Genomic DNA, 20,793 nt, shown 5'->3' on the forward strand with positions numbered 1-20,793 from the left:
TAGCAAATCCAGAGGAAAGGCTTTACGAGAGAGCAAAACTTCCCTTTTGCCATCTTCCCGCCTTATGGGGAAGAGCAGAGCGAAAGTGGAGAACCAGATCCAGCCACAAGGGGGCCCCAGTTGCCCATACTCAGGATTTTCTCCCAGCATCTACTTGGAACCAGGAAGCGAAGAAACTCTGGACACGGTTCTTATTTATCACCTGTCACTGAGGACACCAATCCACAGGAGTAAAGAAAGCCAAGCTTGAATCAGTTTTGTAATTAAGCCAGTGCCAGGCTGACAGACCAAGCGGCAGGCAGGCAGCATGGGGTCTCAGCCTGGCTCTAGTCTGGGACCCTCTCCCCTCTCTGGATCTCACATTTGCCTCATGCTCACATTTACCTTCAACGCGGGGCCGATGGTCTAGCCAAATTTACAGAAAGGGAGAGACAGAGACAGACTCGGAGGAAACTCACAAATCTCCCAAAGAATAAAACAAGCAGTTTGAGAGTTATGATTAGTTTACTGTTACTGATGTTCAAGCCAATTTCCAATTGTCTACAGATAATATCCAGACAAGTGCAGCGAATCGGTGGGTCTCAGGAGCCAGCCGCCAGCCTCCATACTTCTCCCAGCTCGTTCAGATGGCAAGTGCCAGGCCTCCTCGGGGGGAAAAAAACCCACAGAAGGTGGGAGAGGAAAGAGTCCAGGCCACAGAGGGGCTCCAAAGATTTCCTCACAACCAGCTGCCACTGTGCAGCTGGCACACAGCACAGTGGCAAGGACTCTGGCTGGGAGAAGGACTCTAGCTCCTCATCCAAAGTCCCGGGGCAAGGTCAGCCTGCATGAAACCAAGTAGAAAGTCTCCGGGAACCTGAGCACGCTTTCCCTTCCTCCTTCCCCCCTCCCTGCTCGCAGCAGCGATAACCTGCATTTAGATCTACGTCCACCTGCCTCCCAGCCTCCTCTGGACTCAACAAGTCCCTTAACAGGATTCATAATCCTCTCCCTCTGCCACACGTGTCCTCTTCCAGTATTCCCTGCCTGAGCCAAGGGCACAACCTTCCACCAAAATATACAAACTGGAGTCCAAAAGGCCATTCTTGATAGCTTTCTCCACCACTCACCAGAGCTAACGCATTATCAAGTCCTGCCCATATTCCTTCCTAAATATCCATGCAATCAGTCCATCCGCTTCTCTCTACTTCTACTGTCATCACTTGGGCCAAAGCTTCCAAAATCCCCTGCCTGGACCACTCCAATACCCTTCGCATCAGTGCACCCACATCCACGCTGGTTCTCTTCTAATTCATTTCCCACGCTGCAGACGGACTATCGTTTCAAAACAGTAAGAATCAGATCTCACCACCCCCCCGCCAACCACCCCAGGAAACAGCTACCAACAGCAGCCCTAATACAGAAAACCTTCTCTGTGTGACTGCCAAGGCCTCACATCCACTGACTGCAACTCAGGTCTGTGTGACACACACTGCCCAGCTCTGCCCAACAGACACACGGGCCTTTGCACATGCTATCCCTGCCCGAGCCTCTGACAGTTCCACTTGGCTGAGTCACTTCCTTGGGGAAGCATTCTCTGACATCCACGACAGGGTGAAATCTCCCTATTCTATCCTAACACCATCCACCTCTCTTTCAAGGACTGAGAAGAAGTGCAATTTTACTTGTGTGATTATCTGACTGATGTCTGTGTCCCACACTAGATTATGAACTCCACAGGGGCAAAAACTGTCTGTGTGTGCTGCTCACTGCATCCCCGGGGCCCAGGGCAGTATGAGGCACAGATTAGGCCTTCCACAGATATTTGCTGAATGAACGAAAGGCAACAAAGAGTAGAATGGTTCTCACTCAACCGAATGGATTACAGAGTAAAGTTCATTATCTTCCTGAGGGCTTTCCTTCACTCCATTTGGCAAATATTAAGTGCTAACATTTATTTACCTCTTTCTTCATGTAATTCTACAATAAATGTATGAAATTATTGCTGATGAGGAAACAGAGGCAAAGGAGATAAATAAATAGCATGCCTGTGATGACCCAGCTAGCAACTGGTACTAAAGGGATTTGAACCATTCTACTTAAAATAATTGAGTTTTGGGGCACCTGGGGGGCTCAGTCGGTTGAGCGTGCGACTTCGGCTCAGGACATGATCTCGCGGTTCGTGAGTTCGACCCCCACGTTGGGCTCTGTGCGGACAGCTCAGAGCCTGGAGCCTGCTTCAGATTCTGTGTCTGTCTCTCTCTCTCTCTCTCTCTCTCTCTCTCTCTCTCTCTCTCTGCTCCTCCCCTGATCACACCCTGTCTCTCTCTCAAGAATAAAGAAAAAAAAAAATTTTTAAATAATAATTGAATTTTGGGGGCACCTGGGTGGCTCAGTTAAGTGTCTGGCTCTTTCTTGATTTTGATGCAGGCCACGATCTCACGGTTTTGTGAGTTCGAGCCCCGCATTGGGCTCCGCACTGGACATGGGGCCTACTTTAAAAAAAAAAAACTGGGGGGGGGGGGCGGGGGGGGCGCGCCTGGGTGACTCAGTTGGTTCAGTGTCCTGACTCAATTTTGACTTTGGCTCAGGTCGTAATTTCACAGTTAGCAGTTTTGAGCCCCACATGGGTCTCGGCACTGACGGTGCAGAGAGAACCTGCTTGGGATTCTCTCTCTCTCTCCGCCCCTCCCTAGCATGCTAGCATGCACACACACTCTCTTCCTTTCTCTCAAAATAAATAAACTTAAAAATTTTTTAAATGTAAATTAAAGAAAATAAAATGATCGAGTTTTGTTTGGATCACATTTCGTTAAGCAACACTCTTAATGCTACCCCCACAAATAATAATGTGGGTTGTTTGACTCGACAAAACTAACTCAAACAGCTTTAATATTTAGGAAGCCTCATTCTGACTTAATCCACAGCTTTCTTCTTCCTAAAATACAAGGAATCACTATGAATCATGATCACTATTGAACTTCCCTTAAAATGAGTTCACCTCTTGACTAGCTAGCATTTGCCAGAGGGAAAACAGTATACGGTGCTAAGTCTCTTTCATCATATACCCTTTTGTACGTTTTTACACTGTGAGCCAAGGAAGCGTATTCCACTTAAACAATACATGAATGTTAAAATTTTTAAAAAGAAAGCTTCTCTCTCATTCTAACTCTCCAACACTCCCCTCTTCCTTGGGGGAACCACCACTGACGCTGGTTCCTTATAGATTCTTCCAGGCATTCAAAGCATTTAAGAACCCAGATGTGTGTGTGTGTGTGTGTGTACCCCTATCAAGGAGGCTGAATAGCAGCACTCTCCAAATTCCTCAAGTCTTGACCTCCAGAGCCTTCTGGGGTCTCAGCACACCAAAGCCAGGGCTCCAGGCTTAGTCTCAGAGCTGCAAGGAGGAGCAAGATTTCCCCACACCCTATTCCAACTCACAGTGGTACTGAGGTCTGTCAGACCTTATCAGTGAACTCACAGGGGGCTCCTCACCCGTCTAGGAATGGCCCAATACTGATTATATTCGAGATGATACCCCAGTTTGTGTTGAAATGTCTGCAGTCTACAACGGACCACCCCCCATTGCTCCTTCTCAACAGGTTCCTAAAGAGCACTGTTTCTTGGTAACCAAAATAGCCTTCATCCTTCCTACTCTCCGCATGGATTTCCTTGATAATACCACCCGAAATCCTTCACTGGGTTACTAGTTTACTATCTATCTAGTCCCACTAGATTTTTAACTCCTTAAAGGCAGGCACTTTACCATCTTACGGAAGGCTGATCTTCAGCACTTAAAATATCACCTGCACCCAATAAATACCTCAGGTTTTTTTCTTTTAATTTAAGACACGAAAACAAAGGAACCACTTCATATACATGCGCACAGAAGAAGCAAGCAGAGGACCACAGCAGGACACGTGGCCACTCCTGAAACATTTCACCTGCAACTTAACACAAACCTGGCCTACTCCCAGGGTGCAATGCTGTGGTCCAGGGATTCTCAACCCCAGGGCAGAAACACCCCCCACACACCCAAGAGAGGAATTTGAAAATGTGTGGAGGTGGGGCACCTGGGTGGCTCGGTCGGTTGAGTGTCCAACTCTTGGTTTCGGGTCAGGTCATGATCCCAGCGTCATGGGGTCGAACCCCATGCCGCGCTCTGTGCTGAGCGTGAAGCCTGCTTGGGATTCATTCTCTCCCTCTCTCTCTCTCTCCCTCCCCCTCTCCCCAGTTTGTGGGTATGCTCTCTCTCTTAAACACACATTCACTCTCACACTCACACACACACACACACACACACACACACACACACACACACACACACACCCCCTGTAGAGGTGGTTCCGGTTGTCTCAGTGACCAGGGAATCTCACTGGCATTTAGAAGGCAGGGGCCTGGGAGGCTTTGTGTCCAGCAGTGCATGAAGAACTGTCCCATTCAAGCACCAGCAGGACCCCTGGAGAATCCAGACCATTGTGCTTCCTCTTGCTGACGGGGAGCACAGACACTCACCTTTAACGTGCGGCTCTAGGTGTCCCTTCAAAGAAGAGCAAAGGTCTGAGCGGCCGTCTGCCTGTCAGAAGCTCAGTCCCCCGGCACATGCAGGTCCGTCAGTCTCATGAGCCCAGCCCTTAGGAGAGCCCAGCACTCCTCAAACACCTACCCCCGCACCGACCCCCTTTCAGTGGTCAAATCTATTTTCTGGCTTGAGACAAATCCCTACAAATTAAATTCCACCTTGATCCTGGAAATCTTGACAGGGTGGTCTTGACTTTAAAAATAATAAATGGGGCGCCTGGGTGGCGCAGTCGGTTAAGCGTCCGACTTCAGCCAGGTCACGATCTCACGGTCCGTGAGTTCGAGCCCCGCATCAGGCTCTGGGCTGATGGCTCAGAGCCTGGAGCCTGTTTCCAATTCTGTGTCTCCCTCTCTCTCTGTCCCTCCCCCGTTCATGCTCTGTCTCTCTCTGTCCCAAAAATAAAATAAACGTTGAAAAAAAAAAAAAAAATTTAAAAATAATAATAACATGGGGCACCTGGGTGGCTCAGTCGGTTAGGCGACCAACTTCGGCTCAGGTCACGATCTCACATTTTGTGAGTTCGAGCCCCGCGTCGGGCTCTGTGCTGACAGCTCGGAGCCTGGAGCCTGCTTCGGATTCTGTGTCTCCCCCTCTCTCTACCCCTCCCCTGCTCACGCTCTGTGTCTCCCCGCCTCTCAATAATAAATGTTAAAAAAATAATAATAATAAATAATAATAACAGGCTGAGAAATCACCAGCTGAGTCCCCCTGCAAAGGTATAAGAAGCAGGCTCTAAGGCAATGAATACACAGGCAGGATGCTTAGGGGCCAGAATGCAGACGGCAGGAAGGGAAGATGAGCAAAAGGCTAAGACTGTTTTAAAAAACCAACGGACAAAAAAAGACCACAGTGGCAGACAGAAGTGCTCCCGGTTTGAAAGGCACAAAGGTGCTCTCACTCCTGCTGCCCAGGCACTGACCTCCCCCAGCCAGAAGGTGTGCCAAGTGCTGACCTTGAGGCACAGCAAAGACCAACTGCACACGCAGCTCAGGTCTGAGCAACTGGCAGAACATCCAGGTCTAGGTGTGCCCATGCCACACCTGCCAAGTGGCTGCGTAACTCTAGATATGTCCTAGGCCAGTCTGGCCTACAGTTCTTTGCAGAGAAGAATAAGTAAGGTTCAGTTCAAGAAATATCTTGTGAGCGGCACTGGCACAGAGGCAAGTGCGTGAACGACGGCACTAAAGACCGCGTGACTGCGGGTATACCGCTCAGCCTCTGAACCCCAGTTTCCTCATCCGTGGAAATGATGGGAATGATACCACCACCTCACATTCAGGATCAGATGAGATAAAAGAAGTTATATCCTGTTACTCCTCTGCTCAAAATCAACCAATAGACTTCTGCTCTGTCTGTGATGGAGTAATTGAGACCAGACTTAACCTCCCACTGGTTACAAAAACTAAACAAAATAAATGACACCACCGTTTGTAGACATTAGACTGCAGTGATTCCTGATAGATCAGAAATGAATGATATGAGCCCCTAAGAACACCCTGGCTTTCTTCCGGGAGGCATGTTTCAGACCAAGAAGCCGGGGTGGGGGGGGGGGGGGGCATGCAGTGGTCCCCACCAGAACATGGCAGTCTCTTGCTGAGTTGAGGAAACAGAGATAGGGTTCAGGGAGGCTAAGGCAGCTGAAAGTTAGAGGGCAGAGTTCCAGAGAGGAGAGGCGCATGCAGAAAGAGAGATCCAGAAATCTGCAAAGGGATTCCCTTACGACTTCGCTGAATATGAAAATGTGTGCACGCGCAGAGTGAACCTCCACAAGGCTCAGGAAGAGCGATGAAGAAGCAGAGTGGGCTGAACGGCTCCCAGAGCCCCCGTAGACCTCACAGGTCACAGGCACCGGACTGGCGTGTCCTCACTGCTCCGTCAGGGCACTCAGGACAGACCTGGAAGGGCCATATCCTGGTGGGGAGAGGGCAGATTATCCCTAGGGTAAAGGCCACCCTAGATCCACCCTTACAAAGCCTAAAAACAGGACTTGATGGGAGCACCTGGCTGCAGGTAGAGCACGTGACTCTTGGCCTTAGGGTTGTGAGTTCGAGCCCCATGTTGGATGTAGAGATTACTTAAAATCTTAAAAAAAAAACAGGACTTGACAGAATCAAAATGAACAAAAGTAACTTAACTATCCACCAGAATAAATCTCAACATGCTTTAAAGTATGACCACAAAATCCAGATCCTCAACAATGTAATATTCGCAGCACCCAGCATCTGATCAATAGTCTCACCAGATGTCCAGAAGCAGGAAAGTGTGATGCACAATAATAAGAAAAAGTAGAAGAAGGGGCGCCTGGGTGGCTCAGTCGGTTAAGCATCCGACTTCAGCTCAGGTCATGATCTCGCAGTTCATGAGTTCAAGCCTCTCTGAGCTGTCAGCACAGAGCTGGAAGCCTGCTTCCAATTCTGTGTCTCCCTCTAACTCTGCCCTTACCCTCTCACACTGTCTCTCTCTCTCTTTCTCTAAATTAAATAAACATTTTTTAAAAAGTAAAAAATAAATAAATAAAAGGAATAATTTGCAGAAATGAAAACATTAAGACAGGTGTTATAACTTTATTCAAGAATTTAATGCAATTTTTTTATTTTATCTTATTTATTTCAGAGAGAGAAAGAGGGAGCGTGAGTGGGGGAGAGGGGTAGAGAGAGAAAGAGGGAATCTTAAGGAGGATCCACACTCAACGTAGAGTGCATCACAGGGTTTGATCCCATGACCCTGGGATCATAACCTGAACCAAAATCAAGACTGGGACATTCAACCAACTGAGACACCCAGACATCCCTAATGCAATTTTTAAAATACATATACTGAGTCATTATGTTGTATGCCTGAAACTAATCTAATGTATGTCAATCATACCTCAATAAAAAGAAAACTGAAAGGAAAACAGGATCACAGTAGGGAGAGAAATATATCACATAAAAAGAAAATAGGACTTCTAGATGTAACTATAATATCAGAAATAAAAATTCCACTGAATGGGAGTGACAGCAGATTAGATACTATACAAGAAAAGGTAAGTGCACTTGAAAACACAGTGACAAAAACTGACCAAAATGAAGGACAAAGGTAAAAAAAAGAAAAATATTTGAAGAAATAATGGCTGAAATTTTTCAAAGTTTGATGAAACTCCCAAATCCAAGAAGCTCAACAAACCCGAAGCAAAAAAACACACACGCATGCTAAGGTTCTATACAATGAAATTGCTAAAAACCCTCAGGGCGCCTGGATTAAGCATCCTACTTCAGCTCAGGTCATGATCTCATGGTTCATGGGTTCGAACCCCTCGTCAGGCTCTGTGCTGACAGCTCAGAGCCTGGAGCCTGCTTCCGATTTTGTGTCTCCCTCTCTGCCCCTCACCCATTTGTGCTCTGTCTCTCTCTCTCTCTCTCTCTCAAAAGTAAATAAACACTAAAAAAATTTTTTAATAAAATAAAAACCCATGAAAAGGGGGAAATCTTATAAGCAGCCAGAAAAAAAGAGATCACCTACAGATATTAACCAAGATTAAGAATGACCTCAGGTTTCTGATCAGAAGCCACACAAGCCAAATAAAAACTACAATGATGGGGTGCCTGGGTGGCTCCGTCAGTTGAGCATCTGACTCTTGATTTTGGCTCAGGTCATGATCCCAGGGTTGTGGGATCAAGCCCTGTGTCAGGGGTTCTGCACTGAGCATGGAGCCTGCTTAAGATTCTCTCTCTCCCTCTGCCCCTCTGTCCCACTTGTATTCTCTCTCTAAAATAAAAAATAAAGAAATAATTTTTAAAATTAATAATACAAAAAAAAAGAAAAACTACAATGACCTCATAGCTTTACATTGCCCACAGGTGGGGATGCCTAGGTGGCTCAGCCGGTTAAGAATCCGACTTCAGGGGCACCTGGGTGGCTTGGTCGGTTAAGCGTCCGACTTCAGTTCAGGTCATGATCTTGTGGTCCGTGAGTTCAAGCCCCGCATCGGGCTCTGTGCTGACCGCTCAGAGCCCGGAGCCTGTTTCAGATTCTGTGTCTCCCTCTCTCTCTGCCCCTCCCCTGTTCATGCTCTGTCTCTCTCTGTCTCAAAAATAAATAAATATTAAATGCTTAAAAAAAAAGAATCCGACTTCAGCTCAGGTCATGATCTCATGGTTTGTGGGATCAAGCCCCACGTTGAGCTCTGCACTGACAGCTTGGAGCCTGCTTGGGATTCTCTCCCTCCCCCTCTCTCTCTGCCCCTCCCTCCCTCCCTCCCTCTCTCTCTCTCTCAAAAACAAATAAACAGTTTTTTTAAAAAAGAATTTAAAATGCCTACAGGGGGAAAACTGTCAACCTAGAATTCCATATCCAGTGAAATTATCTTTTTTTTTTTTTTTAAGTTTAAAACTTAACCTGCAGGGGAGCGGGAGGGGCAGAGAGAGGGAGAGAGAGAGAACCCCAAGCAGGCTCTGTGCTGTCACCATGGAGCCCAAATGGGGGACTCACACTCACGAACCATGAGATATGACCTGAGCTGAAATCAACAATCAGACACTTAACGCTTAACTGAATCACCCAGGTGCCCCATCCAGTAAAAATATCTTTCAAAAATAAATACAAAATAAAATGTGCTCAGTTCAGCAGTGCATACACTAAAACTGAAACAATACAGAGATTAGCACGGCCCCTGCCCAGAGATGACATGAAAATTTGGGAAGTGTTCCATGTTTTTTGTAATGTGTAGAATTGTTGAATCACTATACTGTGCACCTGAAACACTATACTGCATGTTACCTATACTTGAATTAAAATTTAAAACAATAAAATTTTAAAAATACAAAATAAAAGCTTTTTAAGAGGGGGAAAAAAAAGCCAGAAGAAATTGTATACCCATACCACAAGAATGCTAAAAGAAACCCCGTAAGCATAAGAAAACCAATACCAGATGAAAACTGGATGCACAAAAGAATGACAGAAATGGTAAATATGCTGGTAAATGGCAAAAATATCTTAAATATATTTATTTTATATTATTCATTTCTACTATTTTTTTAAATTTTAAAAAGATAACTTAAAATGCCCTGCAGGGTAGGGGCACCTGGGTGGCTCAGGTGGTTAAGCGTCCGACTTCGGCTCAGGTCATGATCTCACGGTTCGTAAGTTCCAACCCTGAGTCAGGCTCTGTGCTGACAGCTCGGAGCGTGGACTCTGCTTCAGAGTCTGTGTCTCCCTCTCTCCCTGCCCCTCCCCCACTTACGCTCTGTCTCTCTGTCTCTCCAAAGTGCACTGCAGGGTTGATGCCACAAGTCCAAGTAAAATCTAGGACACTAATAGTATTAACAGACTAACAGACGACAGAAGCATACTGTTGGTACAGTTCTTACGTTCCTTGTGAATTGGTAAATCATTTGAAAGCAAGCTCTGGCAACCTTAAGTAACATATGGTAAACCTCACGCCAATTACTGACCAAAAAAAAATAGAGATACAGCTAACGCAATAGTAGAGATCAAATGAAATCCTTAAAAAATAATTCAATCTAGGACGCCTGGCTGTCTCAGTAGGTAAAAGCATGCGACTCTTGATCTCTGGGTTGTGGGTTCGAGTCCCATATCGGGTGTAGAGATTACTCAAAAATAAAATCTTTAAAAAAATGTTTTTTAGGGGCACCTGGGTGGCTCAGTCAGTTAAGCATTCAACTTTGGCTCAGGTCATGATCTCACAGTCTGTGGGTTCAAGCCCGGCATCAGGCTCTGAGCTGTCAGCATTCTGTTCTGCTTCGGATTCTGTGTCTCCCTCTCTCTGACCCTCCCCCGTTCATGCTCTGTCTCTCTCTGTCTCAAAAATAAATAAACATTAAAACAAATTTTTTTTTAATGTTTTTTAATTCAATCCAAGACAAGATAACAGGGATCAAAGAACAGATAAGGGACGCCTGGGTGGCTCAGTCAGTTAAGCATCTGACTTCGGCCTAGGTCATGATCTCAAGATTCGTGAGTTTGAGCCCTGTGTTGGGTTCTGTGCAGACAGCACGGAGCCTGGAGCCTGCTTCAGATTCTGTGTCTCCCTCTCTCTGCCCCTCCCCCACTCGCTCTCACTCTCTCTCTCAAAAAATAAAAAACACTTAAAAACTTTTAAAAAAAGAACAGATGGAAAAAATTGTGAGACGGTAGAGTTAAACCCAACCATATTTATATTTACCTCAAGTATAAATGGAACACTCCAAATAGAAGGCAGAGACGGTCAGACTTTGTGGGGAAAAAGCAAGACCCAGCTGTATGCTGTCTAGGAGAAAACCACTTTTAGCAAAAACAAACATAGGTGAAAGGCCAAAGGACAGAAGGCACCTCATGCAAACACTAGTCACAAGGAAGCTGCAGGAGCAATAAATCTCAGACAACTTCAAAATAGCAGATATTACCAAACAGAAACAGGGACAGTTCAAAAATAAAGGAGTCGCTCAAGAAGACATCATAATCCTGAGTAAGTATGCATACAGTAACGAAGTTTCAAATACACGAAGTAAATCAGACAGAATTAAAAAGCTATAAATAGACAAATCCACAATTAACAGTTGGAGACTTTAATAATCCGCTCTCCTTAATCAAAAAGTCCGTAAGGGTACAGAAGACCTAAATGACACTATCAACCAACTTGGCCTAATTAACATTAGTAGAATGCTCCATCCAACAACTGCAGAATATTCATTATTTTCAAATTCACAAGGAAAATTCGCCAAGACAGACCATAAAACAAATCTCAAATTTAAAAGAGTTGAAATCATACAGAGTATGCTCTCTGACCATGAGATTAAACTAGAAATCAATAATAGAAAAAAAAATCTGGAAAAAATCCCAAATGTTTGGAAATTAAACAGACTTCTAAATAATCTATGGGAGAAAGAAGAAATTACGGGGGAAGTAAGAAAATATTCCGAATATTCTGAACTGTACAAAAATGAAACCACGACACAATCTAAATTTGTGGAATGCAACTAAAGCAGTGTTGGGAAGGAAATCTAATGTTTTTAGTAGTGTACTAACTTTAGAAAATGTGCTAGAAAAATAAGAGCAAATGAAACCCAAAATAGAAGGAAAGAAATAGGGGCACCTGGGTGGCTCAGCTGGTTAAGCATGGGACTCGTGATTTCAGCTCAGGTCATGATCCCAGGGTCATGGGAATGAGCCCCACTTGGGCTCCATGCTGGGCGTGGAGACTGCTTAGGATTCTCTCTCCCCCTCTCTCTGCCTCTCACCCCTGTGCGCAAGCGCTCTCTCTCTCTCAAAAATAAACGTAAAAAAAAAAAAAAGATTCTCTCTCTCTCTCTCTCTGCTCCTCCCCTACTCTCATGCGTGCATGCGCTCTCTCTAAAATAAACATATGAATAAATAAATAAATAAACAAATAAATAAATAAAATTACAGTCAATGAAATATAAGCTGGTTTTTTTGGAAGAATATTAAGATTGATAGCCTTTATCTAAACCAATCAATAAAAAATACAGAAGACACTAATTTACAGTATTATAAATGAAATCAGGAAAAGCACTGCGTATCTATAGATACTTAAAAGATAATAAGGGAGGGGTGCCTGGGTGGCTCAGTCAGTTGAGCCCCAACCCTTGATTTTTGGCTCAGGTCATGATCTCACAGTCTTTGAGATCAAGCCCCACGTGGGGCTCTGTGCCGACAGTGTAAAGCCTGCTTGGGATTCTCTCTCGTGCTCTCTCTGCTCCTGCCTCTCTGCTCACATGTGCACTCACTCTCGCTCTCTCAAAATAAACTTTAAAAAAGAATAAATTTATAACATAATTTAAAATATTTAATTAAAAAGAAATTACATATGTAATGAAAATTAAAAAAGAAAATTGTACGCCCAGGTGGCTTCACCGGTGAATTCTCTTAAACATTTAAGGAAAAATAATGCCAACCTTATACGAACTATTTCAGAAAATAGAAAAAAAGGTAAAATTCTCCAACTCATTCTATGAAGCCAATATGACCTTGATACCAAAACTAGACAAAGATTTCACAGACACACACAAAAGAAAACTATAAATCAATATCTCTCTTAAATATAAATGAAGAAACCCTTAAGAAAATACTGACAAACCTGGGAATGCAAGCTGGTGCAGCCACTCTGGGAAACAGTATGGAGGTTCCTCAAAAAATTAAAAATCAAACTACCCTACGACCCAGCAATTGCACTACTAGGTATTTATCCAAGGGATACAGGTGCGCTCTTTCGAAGGGGCACATGCACCCCCATGTTTATAGCAGTGCTGTCAACAATAGCCAAAGTATGGAAAGAGCCCAAATGTCCATCGATGGATGAATGGGTAAAGAAGATGTGGTACAGATACACAATGGAGTACTACTCGGCAATCAAAAAGAATGACATCTTGCATTTGCAACTACGTGGATGGAAATGGAGGGTATTATGCTAAGTGAAATTAGTCAGAAAAAGACAAATATCATATGGCTTCACTCACATGAGGAGTTTAAGAGACAAAACAGATGAACATAAGGGAAGGGAAACAAAAATAATATAGAAACAGGGAGGGGGCAAAGCATAAGAGACTCATAAATATGGCAAACAAACAGAGGGTTACTGGAGGGGGTGTGGGCTAAATGGGTAAGGGGCGCTAAGGAATCTACTCCTGAAATCATTGTTGCACTATATCCTAACTAATTTGGATGTAAATTTAAAAAAGGAAAATTAAAAAAAGAAAGAAAACACTGACAAACCAAATCCAGTAATATATAGAAAGGATAATACATCATAACCAAGTGGAATTTATCCAATAAATAGAAAATGAATTTAACATTTGAAAAATCAATCAACATGAATTACCATATTAATAAAAAAAAAATAGGATCAACAGATAGCAAAAAGAATACTTGGTAACAGTCAAAACACATAATTTTTTCAAAAACACTCAACAAATTAAATATAAAGTTGAATCTCCTCCACTTGAAAAAGAGCACCTTCAAATAAAACTCATAGCTTGGGGCGCCTGGCTGGTTCAGTTGGTTAAGTGTCTGACTCTTGATTTCCGCTCAAGTCATGAGTGGGATCGAGCCCTGAATGAGGGCTCTGCACTGACAGAGGAGAATCTGCTTGGGATTCTCTTTCTCCCTCTCTCTGCCCCTCCCCTGCTTGAGCTTTCTCTCTCAAAATAAATAAATAAACTTTAAAAAAGAAAAGAAGTTAAAAAATAACTTATACTTCATATCATATTTAAATGTGAAGACTGAATATATTTTCCCCTAAGATCAAGAATAAAGCAAGAATGTCTATTCTCAATATTCCTCTCAACATTGTATAAGAACTCCTAGAGAGCATATAAATTGAAAAGCAGTATGGAAAGCTGTCTTCATTTGCAGATGACAGGATCATCTACAGATGTGAGAAATCACACAGAATCTACCAAAAAGCTACTGGAATTATGAGTGTAACAAGTTGCAGATAGGAGACCAACATACAAACTCAATTTTACATTTATTTTTTTATCGTAAGTGTACTCTTTAATCCCCATCACCTATTTCACCCATCCTGCCACCCACCTCCATTCTGGTAACCTCCAGTTTGTTCTCTACAGTTAAGAGTCTGTTTCTTGGTTTGTCTTTTTTCCTTTCCTTATTTCTTAAATTCCACACATGAGTAAAATCATATGGTATTTGTCTTTCTCTGATTTATTTCACTTGGCATTAGACCCTCTAGCTCTATCTATGCTGTTGCAAATGGCAAGATTTCATTTCTTTTTATGGCTGAATAATATTCCATTGTGTGTGTGTGTGCACGTGTGTGTGTGTATACATATCTCACGTCTTCTTTATCCATTAATCTCTTGATGGACACTTGGGCTGCTTCCATATCTTGGCTACTATAAATAATACTGCAATTTTATTCTATTTCTATATACTAGCATTCAACAATTAAAAGTGAAAAAATTTTTTAATTTTTTTTTTTTTTTTTTTTGAGAGAGAGCATGAGAGGGGCAGAGAGAGAAAAAGAGAGAATCTCAAGCAGGCTCCATGCTGTCAGTGCAGAGCCCGATGCAGGGGTTAATCTCACAAACCATAAGATCATGACCTGAACCAAAATCAAGAGTCGGATGCTTAACCAACTGAGCCACCCAGAAATTTTTAGGGTTGCCAGTTAAGAATCTGACTTCAGCTCAGGTCATGATCTCAAAGCTCATGGGTTCAAGCCACACGTCAGGCTCTGTGCTAATGGCTCAGAGCCTGCAGCCTGCTTCAGATTCTGTCTCCCGCTTGCACTCTGTCTCTCTTTCTCTGTCTCTCTTTCCCAAATGTAACACAGAAAAATGAAATTTTTTAATGAAATCCATACATAGCATGCCAAAATATGAAATATTCAGAGAATTTTTTTAAAATGTGTATATGACCTACAGACTGAAAACTACAAAACACTGACAGCAAATAAGACGACCTAAATGGAGATACATACCATGTTAATGAATTAGAAGATCAATGTTGCCAAGATATCAATTCTCCCCCAAACTGATCTATAGATTCCACACAATCTCAATAAAAATCCCAAGAACGTTTTTTATAAGAACTGACAAACTGATTCTAAAATTTATATGGAAATGCAATGGACCAAAGCTAAAACAATTCTGAAAAACAATAAAGTCAAAAGTTTTACACTACCTGATTTTAAGATTTACTATAAAGCTACAGCAATCAAGACAGTATTTCATTTACATTAGGCTAGACACAGAGATAAATGAAACAAAACAGAGCCCAGAAACTGACCTACATATCTACAGTCCTTTAATTTTTACAAAGGTGGCAAGGTAATTCAATGGAGAAAGGGTAATCTGTTCAACAAATGATACCAGAACAATGAACCCCAGCCTCTACCAACAAGCACAAGAAAAGATGCTTAATGTTGTTAGTCATCACAGAAATGCAAGTTAAAACCACAAGGAAACACCGCTACAAACTCACTAGAGTGGCTAAAATTAAAGACAGACAATACCAAGTGTTGGTATGGATATAGGACAGCTGGAATGCTCACATACTGCTGGTGACACCAAAAAATAGTACAACTTGCAAAAACCCTTAGGCAGTTTATTATAAGGCTAAACATATACTTACCATGTGACCCAGCAATTCCACTCATAAGTATTTATGAAAGAAAGAAAGAAAGAAAGAAAGAAAGAAAGAAGAAAAGAAAACCTATCTCTCCACAATACATGAGTATTTACAGTAGCCCCAAACTAGAACCAATCAGTGGGGAAACAGACTCTAAGGTGACTCCCATGATCCCCACCTCCTTGTGCTCATGCCCTTGTGTGGTCCCCTGGAATATGGGCAGGACCTGTGACTTGCTTCTGGCAAAGAGGGTAGGGCAACAGTGGCAGGATGCATGTAATTACATGTATGTGGTTACATTATGTAAGACTGTAGTGCCCATTTTCCTAAGACACTCTCTTCCTTACTGGCTTTGAGGAAGCCAAGTGACCACGTTAGGAAGACCCCTGAGGCAAAAAACAGAGGGTGCCCTTTTGTTATTGGCATTCAACCAGGGACCTGCAGGCCATAGGGAACTAAATGCTGCCAACAGCCACATGGGCTAGGAAGCAGATCCTTCCCCAGTCAAGACCCAGATGAGGTCACAGCCCCAGCAGACATCTTGATTTTTCGCCCTGTGAAACTCAGCTAAACTGTGTCCTGATTCACAGAAACTGAAACAATACATGAGTGCTCTTTTTGATAATTTGTGTAAATTTGCTGTAATACTGTTATGCAGCAACAGGTCATTAATAGAATCCAAATAGCCATAAACTGGTGAACAGATCAACAAATTGTGGTATATCTATACAATAGTACACACTACTAAAAATTAATGAATTACTGATACAATAGAAGTCCCACAAACATCACTCTGAGCAAAAGAAGTGAGACACAAAAGAATACATACATTTTGAATTCATTCACAGGTAATTCTAGAAAAGACAAATATAATTGATGGTGATAGAAAGGAGTTCCGAATCCCTGAAGCCAAAAGCTAGGATTTACTGGGAAGCAGCATAAGGAACATTTAGGAATACCAGAATTGTTTTGATCTTGATTGCAGTGGTAGTTACATAGGTATAATATTTGTCAAAACTCATTAAACTGACCACAACACACCTATTAGAATTCCACAATAAAGTTTTTGGCCACAAGGACTTTGTCACACAGTAAGCTATTAAGCGAATCTACAGATTTTGAATCAGGATAGAGACAACCTCTGAGGGTGGGACAGTGACAGGAGGGTTACCAGGGAGACAGCTTCTGAGGTCCTGGTAATGTTTGATTTCTTAATGCAAGTACTGGTTACACAAGTGTGTTCACTCTGAAAATTCTCCAAGTTAGACACATAATTTGTGTGCTTTCTGGGTCTATGCTCAACTTCAGTTAAAAAATAAAAGAAAGAAAAAACGGGGTGCCTTGGTGGCTCAGTGGGTTGAGTGTCCAACTTTGGCTCAGGTCATGATCTCGCAGTTCTGAGTTCGAGCCCTGCATCGGGCTCTGTGCTGACAGCTCAAAGCATGGAGGCTGCTTCAGATTCTGTGTCTCCCTCTCTCTCTGCCCCTTCCCCACTCATGCTGTCTCTCTCTGTCTCTCAAAAATAAATAAATGTTAAAAAAAAAAAGAGAGAGAAAGAAAAGAAAAGAAAAGAAAAGAAAAGAAAAGAAAAGAAAAGAAAAGAAAAGAAAAGAGGGGCACCTGAGTAGTTGGTTAAGCATCCAACTCTTGATTTCAGCTCAAGTCATGATCTCACAGTCATGAAATTGAGCCCTGCATGCTGAGCATAGAGCCTGCTTGGGATTCTCTCTCTCTCCTTCTCTCTCTGCTCCCCCTTTTCTTTCTTGTCTCTCTCTCTCTCAAGATAAATATTTAAAAAATAAAGAAAAGAAAAAGAAAAAATTTAAAGACTAGGGAGTTATTCTAGACTAAAGCATACTAAAGAGACAATGCAATCCTTATTTCTTGATTGGATCTGGATTTTTCTTAGTTGGGGGAATTTGAACGTGGACTATATTATTAAATAATGATTTTTTAAAGATTTTTGAGAGAGAGAACATGAGTGGGGGGTGTACAGAAAGAGGAGGTGACAAAGGATCCGTGCTGACAGCAGACAGCCCGATAAAGAACTTGAACCTACGAACCATGAGATATTGACCTGAGCCAAAGTTACACACTTAACCAACTGAACCATCAAGGCACCTCAATAATGATTTTTTTTTTAAACGTGGGCTCTATGCTAGGCATAGGGCTTGAATTCACAACCCTGAGATCAAGACCTGAGATGAGATCAAGAGTGAGATGTTCAACTGACTGAGCCACCCAGGCGCCCCTTAAATAATGATATTTTATCAATACTAAATTTCTTGTGTGATAACGGTATTATGTTACATGTGATATGGTATAACGAGAATAACCTTACTCTTAAGACAAGGTGAAGTATTCTAGGATGGAATACTGTAATTCTGTAACTCATTCTCAAATCCTTAAATATATATTTATATATATATTTAAAGAGACAGAGATGAAGCAAATTCAGCAAAATGTAAACAGTATATCTTGAAGGTTTTGTGGGAGTTTTACAGGAGTTCTCTGTATTATTCTTTCAACATTTCTACAGGTTGGAAATTTTTCAAAATACCAAAAACTTGAGGGGAAAAATATCTCATTTGAACTACTGTTATTCAAGAGCTCAGCAGGCTTCCAGAGCGCCTGGGTGGCTCAGTCAGTTGAGCAGCTGGCTTCAGCTTGGGTCACGATCTCACAGTTTGTAAGTTCAAGCCTCACATCGGGCTCTGTGCTGTCAGCGCGGAGCCTGCTTTGGATCCTCTGTCCCCCTCTCTGCCCCTCTCCCACTCCCACTCTCTCAAAAATAAATACACATTAAAAAAAAAAAAAAAAGAGTTCAGCACACTGCCAAAACTGCACATAGAGACTCGGGAGAAGGAAACTAACACTTACTGAGCACTTACTATGCACCAAATACTTTTTTTATATCTGTGATTCCAGTCAACCCTCAGAGCAACCCTTTAGGGTAATTACTACTTTACAGAGGAGAAAACAGGCTCAGGGAGGTGGAGTGCTGAGTCCAATAGCGAGTCAGGGCTGAAGTTCAAAGACTGTCAGGATACAAGGCCATGCTCTCGCACTCCTTAACGTCTTTGCTGTGTTCTTCTCCCTCCCCTGCTTCTGTGTTTTCTCAATCTCAAATGTACTGTATCCGGGGAATTTCAACAGATTGGAAATCCATGTTCTGCAATATATTCAATATACAATAACCACTAAACACCCAGAATGAACCATGCTTCTGCACTTCACTGAAGACAGCTGATGGAGAAACAGAAATAAGGATAACAGGGGCACCTGGGTGGCTCAGTCGGTTAAGCGTCCGACTTCAGCTCAGGTCACGATCTCGCGGTCCGTGGGTTCGAGCCCCGCGTCGGGCTCTGGGCCGATGGCTCAGAGCCTGGAGCCTGCTTCCGATTCTGTGTCTCCCTCTCTCTCTGCCCCTCCCCCGTTCATGCTCTGTCTCTCTCTCTGTCTCAAAAATAAATAAAAAACGTTAAAAAATTAAAAAAAAAAAAAAAGAAATAAGGATAACAGCTCCCATTTCTATGGGCCGTACCAGGTACAGACTAGAAGGGCCTCTCATAAGAGATCAACCATGCAACCCAGGGTAACATGGGGAAAATACGAGGATTTGAAGCAATAAATGTAATTTCTTTTTTTTTTTTTTTTAATGTTTATTTAGTTTTGAGACAGACTCAGACAGAGTATGAACAGGGGAGGGTCAGAGAGAGAGGGAGACACAGAATCCGAAGCAGGCTCCACGCTCTGAGCTGTCAGCACAGAGCCCGTCGTGGGGCTCGAACCTAAGGACCGTGAGATCATGACCTGAGCCAAAGTCGGGCGCTTAACCGACTGAGCCACCCAGGCGCCCCAGCAATAAATGTAATTTCTAACTCAGACTGAAGAAAGACTAAGAAGACTGCCATTATGAAAAAATCAAGCATGTCACTAGCATCTAAAAGTCACAAGGACAGCTAGGATAAACCCCAGCATTCAGGGTATTCAAATATGAAAGAAGTTACTCCAGAACAAATAAAAGAACAACTTGAGTGGACTGGTAGGCAACATGTGAAAGATCATACCCCCCAAAAAGATGATAATAGGACTGGAAAAAAGATTTCTCGTTTGTGAGTGAAAATTCAGAGTTTATGAATGTAGTAATAATAATGGTAATAGTAATAAACACTATGTCAGGCACTGCTCTAGAATAAGTCATTTTAGGCGCACCTGGGTGGCCCAATTGGTTGAGCATCCAACTTCGGCTCAGGTAATGATCTCACGGTTTGTGAGCTCGAGCCCCGTGTAGGGCTCTGTGCTGACAGCTCGGAGCCTGAAGCCTGCTTCAGATTCTGTGGTCTCTCTCTGTCTCTCTCTCTCTCTCTCTCAAAAATAAAATAAAACATGAAAAAAAAATTAAAGTAAGTTATTTTATTGGAGTGCCTGGTGGCTTAGTCAGTTAAGCATCCAATTTCATTCAGCTCAGTCATGATCTCATGGTTCGTGAGTTCAAGCCCCACATCGGGCTCTGCACAGACAGTGCAGAGCCTGCTTGGGATTCTCTCTCTCCCTCTCTCTGCCCCTCCCCCACTTGAGCTTTTTCTCTCTCTCAAAAAAAAAAAAAAAAAAAAAAAAAGTTGAGTCACTTGTCCAAGATCACACAGCTATGAGTAGTGGGGCTAGGCTTATAAGCCAGTAAGGATGGCTTTGGAGCCCATGCCAGCTCGACACCGCCTCTCAAAGAAGGGGGTTGGCTACCACCCTCTATCTTCCAAAACGAGAAGCTGAAGCCACAAAGCCAATGAACAAACTTTCTATGAAACAAATACTGATTCAGCCGCCCAGACATGTGTTCTTTCTTACCGACCAGGTTTGGAGGAACTATCCACATTGTTCTTTAAATTCCACTCTGCTTTGACAGCAGCAAGGGGAAACTAAGTTGATCAGGACTTGAAAATGAAATGACAAGCAACCACTAGAAGTTGGTCCACTTAAAAAGTGTGCATTTGCGGCTTATTGTTAGACAACGACAGAATTTGGCATGGAGTTAAAATTTTCCCCTGACTGCCAGCGTGCTCTGATGCAATCCCGTCTCTACCAGCTTTGGAAAGGAGGGCAAAGGATATGCAGAGCTGAAAACCCAACAAGTATGGCCAAACCCC

General features: G+C 42.9%; 1 protein-coding gene and 1 non-coding gene across 3 annotated transcripts in view; one reads left to right on the plus strand and one right to left on the minus strand.

Annotated features, from left to right (window-relative positions):
- PEX14 (peroxisomal biogenesis factor 14) overlaps positions 1-20,793 on the minus strand; it is a 144,370-nt gene that overhangs the window by 121,831 nt on the left and 1,746 nt on the right. The window lies entirely within an intron of this gene.
- Positions 9,154-9,257, plus strand: LOC128775966 (U6 spliceosomal RNA). The gene has a single exon (XR_008420944.1). It is a non-coding gene; the product is annotated as a U6 spliceosomal RNA (small nuclear RNA).

The sequence above is a fragment of the Panthera pardus genome, unplaced genomic scaffold, assembly GCF_024362965.1.
Source record: "Panthera pardus isolate Hobbes unplaced genomic scaffold, ASM2436296v1 HiC_scaffold_11, whole genome shotgun sequence".
Taxonomy (NCBI): domain Eukaryota; kingdom Metazoa; phylum Chordata; class Mammalia; order Carnivora; family Felidae; genus Panthera; species Panthera pardus.